Source organism: Rhipicephalus microplus, chromosome 2, assembly GCF_043290135.1.
Source record: "Rhipicephalus microplus isolate Deutch F79 chromosome 2, USDA_Rmic, whole genome shotgun sequence".
In the NCBI taxonomy this organism is placed as follows: Eukaryota; Metazoa; Arthropoda; class Arachnida; order Ixodida; family Ixodidae; genus Rhipicephalus; species Rhipicephalus microplus.
Genome location: NC_134701.1, coordinates 93,294,032 through 93,300,501, shown reverse-complemented (window position 1 = coordinate 93,300,501; position 6,470 = coordinate 93,294,032).

Here is a 6,470-nt window from a genome sequence, read left to right as displayed (position 1 = left end):
CCACCATCACAAAGTAGGCATCCTTTTATGCAACACAGAAACTTCATTTAATTTATTTTCGCCTGGTATATCAAAAAAGTGGAAGAGACTTCCCGGTGACATCATTGCTATTAGTAATAACAACTTGTTCTGTGATGCATCAGCTAAAATTGAGTAACAGGTTTTTTTTTCGTTGCAATAGCTAATATTTTATAATAGGGTCATGTGTTGTGTTAGCTGACATGTAAAAATATAAGTCTACTAGCGAACATTGTATTTGAAAGAAATTTATTTGTAAGTTAAAACCATATTTACTGCGTTTTGTTTTTTCACATTTTTTTTCTAATAACCCACCTCCTCTGTAGTGTGATTTGGCCCTCATGGTACAATAAATGAATATATAAATTAATTAACTAGTGATGCTGACAAAAATAGTGAGAGTAGTGAAGTGGCGAAGCGTGTATTACTGTCCTCTCAGTAGCATGGGCCAGCTATCGATACACGTAAGATTGCGATACTTATGGGATGCCAGATATAATGTTGCCATGCATTCAGATTTTGAAGTTATTGTGTGACGTGGCCAATGGCACGTCTGGTCAAGTCATGTCACCCAGAGTGGTGTGGGTGCAATCGGTGGTTCCTGTCGATAGTGCGCTCGTCTTCAAAAGCACGTGGTGATCAGTGGTGTATGATGTGCGTTATCGCGTTGTTGCTCTGAGGACCATCAGTCACTCTCTGTAAAATCAAGTCTGTATTTAAATACCACCAGGCATCAGTAGCAGGGACATAAGATAAAAGCCTTCCAATATTAGAATATAACACACACTCTGCTGACTCTATCGAATTTAAATATTGTGCATACATTTTAACACTAAAACTGCAAGTTTGGCTAGATGAATGTGCCTTGCAGCGAATGTTTCAGAGTCCTCAATTGATTGATCGATATGTGGGGTTCAACGTCCCAAAAGCACCATATGATTATGAGAGACGCCGTAGTGGAGGGCTCCGGAAATATCGACCACCTCGGGTTCATTAACATGCACCCAAATCTGAGCACACGGGCCTAAAATATGTCCGCCTCCATCGGAAATGCAGCCGCCGCAGCTGGTATTCAACCCCGCGACCTGCGGGTCAGCAGCCGAGTACCTTAGCCATTAGGCCACCACGGCGGGGCGAGCGAGTTATCATGTGGTTGATTGATCCTTACGCCACTTCATTTGCTGGGTTGTATGCATTCGAATGATATATGCATTTGCATGATGTAGTAATTGTAGCAAGATCATATATTTTATTTGGTATGGTTCAAAACTTTACTCGATAAGCGAATGTTTGGGTTCAGTTGCTACTGTGAAAAGATGTAAATAAAACGAAATTGAACGAAATGATTCCCAGAATAAATGGTTATCTTTATGAACATAAACGCAACAACACAAGAGCAAGTGGGATGTGCGTTACTCATCTGGCAGCATTGTGCAGTTCTATATTTTACACCGCTAGCCATGGCGTCTTGCGTCTTACATTGTAGTTCGTCTAGTTAAAGCTAGTCCGGATGTCTGAATGCGTTATGTTCGTGCTGTGACCCAGTTAACGCGCTTTTTGCTGCATTCTGTCAGTGACCACCGGGCGTGACGTTGTGACAAGTGATTACCGCCAGCTTGTGTACACACAAGAAAAAACTACGGCCAGACTTGTACGAACGCTTGACTAGCAGCACTGCGATGACGGTTTTTTAAATGTGCCCATTGTGGCAGTTGTCGCGCCAAGTGGCTCTGGTACAGTACGCGGATAATCCTGAAAAGTGAAAGTTCTACTGGTGAGGTGTCCCGAAGCAGCATGTTACGACTTTTTTAAGCCTTGTTATGGTCAACTGGTCAAGCCTGAAATGTTCGTGAAGGTGCGTTCTTTACGCCATCCTGCTGCTTGTTTTATGCGCATACATTAAATTTTTTCAACAACCCGTTAAGTGTTTCATAGCTATACACTTCACGGTGTCCTTCATTTCGGATAGCGCAAAGTAAGTTAAAGAAAGCGAAACCATTTTCTGTTGTTTTACGGCAACCGAGAACTTTTGAAAAACTCGCATATTGCACTGAACAGGCACCGCAAAAGAATTTTTGCTGGTTTGGAACAAACTGAAGCACTCCTTTTCAGTTTATGTTTTGGCGGCGATTTAGTTTTTGTTCGCGGTGAGAATCCAGCTGCAGCCATAAGTGAATGCATACTTATTTTGAACCATTTGCATAATAATAAATAACAACACCAGTCGTTTGCAAGATCACGTGCCAGGAATGAACCGATTACAGACGCGGATGGTAGAGAAAAGAAGGGGTAAGTGAGAGAGTGAGGAGGACGGCTGGAGAACAATAAGTGACGCTATCTTGGAAACTTGTTTCATCTAGGGACCTTAGGCGACGCACGCTCATTGCGCCATCTCGCTTGGTAATGCTGAAAACACGATAGTTTCCCCAAGATGCCCGTCACCAGCTGTAAATCTTAGATATCAATTCTAAAAGAAAAGTGGCCCGGCATGTTACACTGCAAATGTCGTCGAAAGACGGTAATCTTGCGTCCTGAGAGAGTGAACGAAATGTTTATTTCGTGTTTTGCGCAGGAAAATTGGTAAATGGTACTCTGGAGGCGCTGCGTTAGAGTGCCTCGAGCGTGGAGCGGAGGCGAACGAGCGCATCGAGTCACGTCACACGTGATATATGACTGCTATCTGGCAGTTATCTAGGAAAACGAAGCGCACGGCTTGTGCGCCTGTCTAGGACGCGATAAGGTGTAGAACGCAAGGGGACAGGTTGGTGCCGCAACTGTGACGTCTTAGCAAAGCGTTTGAAACACTTGCCTTTTCGTGCAAGCGCTGCATTATCACTGCAGCGCGATAAACGCTATAACCCTCAGAATTACTTATGTATGCCTCTTCTATTTTAAAGGCACACATACAGAGTATTTACGTGTCGTTATGGTGCTTCAGATATGCGCAATAATCATTTTTCAATTGACAATCGCACAAGTATGAACGCAAACACTTGAGCAATATTGGTGGGTCGTTAGGAGGAGACAAACAGACACAAGTACAGACAGACAGACCTACATATTTGCGTTGAAAGTTTCCAAGAAAAACTGCCGTCTTTAAAAGGAAGAAAGATTGGTGAAACGGCCTCAGTTTCTCCTTCGGCGCAGGGACTTTTTCCCTTTCGGGCGCCTTACCCATCGTGCCCTCTTGCGGCAGGGACCAAACGAGTAACGTTGCTTCTCCAGTGTTTCTCCTCAGCCACGGGGGTCTTGCACGTGCGCGTGCGCATGCCGAGCCTAGCCTGCCACGGCCAGTCCCATGTGATTACTTTTACCTACGATTGATCGAAGCAATGCAGGAGTGACGTATATTCTTTTGTTTTAATAATGTAGAGCAAAGACCTTCTTTTTTATCGCCAGGCATGCGCACAATGCTCCCCACAATTCCGTGTGTGTCTGGTGTTTTTTAATACTACCAATTTCTCACGAATACAAGAAGCTCTGCTTCCCTAAACAGTCTTGCTTTATCGATTACCTTAGATTGTACACAAATAATGCATTTTTTCGGTGTGGACATATTTAGTAAGCAACCGCGTTTTTAGTCTCGCACGCCACCAATAGCACTAATTAATTCAATGAGGAACACAAAAATGCATTACAGTCAGTTTTTCAACCTGTTAGGATAGGTGAGACCACTGCGCAGTTAATGCGTGAAAGCACGATCATATACAATTGCTGGAGTCATACGTGCCACTATCGTCATATGATTATCCGACACGCAGTCGTGTGGGTCTGTGTATGAATTTCGACCCACTGAAGTTTTTTGCCGTAAATCGAAACATAAGCACTAAGGTGATATGTGCATTTTTTCCTCCTTCAAATACGGCCGCCGTGGTCGGGAGTCGAACCTGCCCCCTCCAGCGTAGTCACATGACATCCAATGAGACTATGCTACCACGGCAGGAGAAATAACGAAGGGAAACGGGCTGGAAAGTTTCACCGAGCGTTTATTTGCCAGACTGGATCACAACCATCATAAATTTTTAAACATCATCATAACGACACTTTTCTGAAAAGTAAATCAATGGCTTCTGTTAAGTAAACCAGATTCTCAATCACATGCGTTTCGAATATTCCATGCCAGCATTGAGAGTTAGGACGGAATCGTGAACGCGTGCAGTATGCCTCTCTCGTCCACATATATCTCCTTTATCGGGCGAAACCCAACACAAAATGCACCTCTAGTAACCGCTGTGCACAGCAGGTAAGTACTAACACTCTCACTCACTTTTGTAAAATGAGTATTTCAAATCCAGAGAAATAGTAACTACCCCAGCCACATCAATAACAACACATTTGTGGCACGCACAATAGCCGCAAGTTGACACGCGAGGCGAATCGCGAGACGCAACAGAGGCAGAGAAGTATGTAGGCACAACATGCTATAATGTTATAGTGAATTCGCGCACTCTAGCGCTAGTTCCTCCACTCAAGTAATCGAGCTGCCGCGACGCCAACAGCCACCGCCATCGCTCACGAAAGAACACCGTTGGGTGTGAGGTAATTTCTTATTTCCCTCGCACGACCCGTGTTGTAACGTACGTATACACTACTGAGACGGTCGTTACCGCATCAAAAACATTGTCATTGAAGGACTTGAGGCGTACTGTATACATGGCTAACTATCACACTTGTGGTAAGCACGTAAATAGAATATAAGCAAACGTTAACACGAAACAACTAAACGAAGTAGACGAAAACCAATTCTAGCCTGCATGCTGCGCCCTCTCTGAGTAACAAGTGGAAGAACAAAAAAAAAAAAAAGACGAGACCTCCAAAATGGCAAGTGCGTGGCAAGGGGTTGCCTCCTCGGATGCTTCAAGAAAAAAAAATATCTGTGGTAGTAATCGAGAGATTTCGCAGGCTTCGTAATTCCGTTGGAATTATATTCATGGTTTGAGGTTGTCGTTTTCATGGAAACCTGATAAGCTCTTGTAATTATTAGGTTCATCATTGTGCAACCGTTGATAAATTCCCGATTGTCTAAGAATCAGATACAATATATTTATGTGTGCGCATGTTGTGGTAGGCCCATGAAACGTAAAAAAGTTCCCCAAAGCTTACTTGTCACTTATGCCACTATGATCAGTCGAAATTGATTGGCATGTAAGCTTGTGCGTTTTTGAAGTTGTGCGTGAGTAATGACGTTGATGTGTGTGCCACTGTGGCGAAGAGTTGATAGTAGTCTTATTCATTGAGTTCACTATGTATGTACGAATGTGTACTATGTGTCATTAAGTGCATGCGTTGCTATATGTATTGCAGGAGAATGTATCAGGCGTTCGGTGTCAGTGAGTAATGAATGAATGGATTTACTCGCCGACTATCCGCTAGGAAGCCATGCGGGTGTGTCAACGTACTCGCCGCAGGCAAATTTTTATTTTTTCAGCATCGTTCAGTCTTTCCAGGTGGCGCCAGCAACCACCTGCTTCACAGCTGTGACACTTTCACACATACAGCTACTTATATAACGTTGAACATCTATATCAAAACTGCGCTAGTGAGCCGGAATTGTTTTGCTGCCATCGTGTCTACGGTTTGAAGGAACATCTCGTGGTCTGCGGCCCTGTAAATGCGTGCATAACATCGCTACGCTAAGTGAATCTGGGAGAAATAAATAAAACAAGCCTAACTTGCACTCATCGGGTGAAAACTCGACAGTATCCATGTCTTTCAAAGTGAACGTTGTCTTGCTGGCTGAACGAAACCTACTAGGTCCGTCGTTTTGTTTCGCGATGTTTTCATCACCACAGGTTCGTCTGCGTGTTGTTATAGTCATTTCTGACAATATCAACCTCAACGGGATCATTTTTTTGTAATTGTCAGTGCCATGTACTCATTATCAGTCGAGAATTGATGCATTCGCTAGGCCTACTCGCTCCGCTAACCCGGGCTCAGCCATGTTGATTGTGATGGGGAGAAACAGTTTCTCCGTGGCGAATGGGAGCAAAACTTCTCCATTTAAAGACGAGAACATTTGGGGACATCGCCGTTTCTCTCTAAATGGAGAGAACGTCACGTTGGTTTGGCAACAGGCTTTCTGTCGCTAAACCAACGAATTTCACTACGCAGGCGCCGAGACAGTGCATGTCGGTGGTGACCACTTTAAGCCGGCGGAATCATCCCTTGACGACGAAGAACTGACACGTGCAGCTACGACGAAGTAACACGTGCTCTAACGTGAAAGTGGTCCCTGGTGCGGCGCTGCCATCTACGCTACTTAAGCGGAACCGTGCCCAGCGCTCCTCACAACGGTTGGCAGCAGCGGCTTTGGTAACAGGCTTTCTGTCGCTAAACCAACGAATTTCACTACGCAGACGCCGAGACAGTGCATGTCGGTGGTGACCACTTCAAGCCGGCGGAATCATCCCTTGACGACGAAGAACTGACACGTGCAGCTACGACGAAGTAAC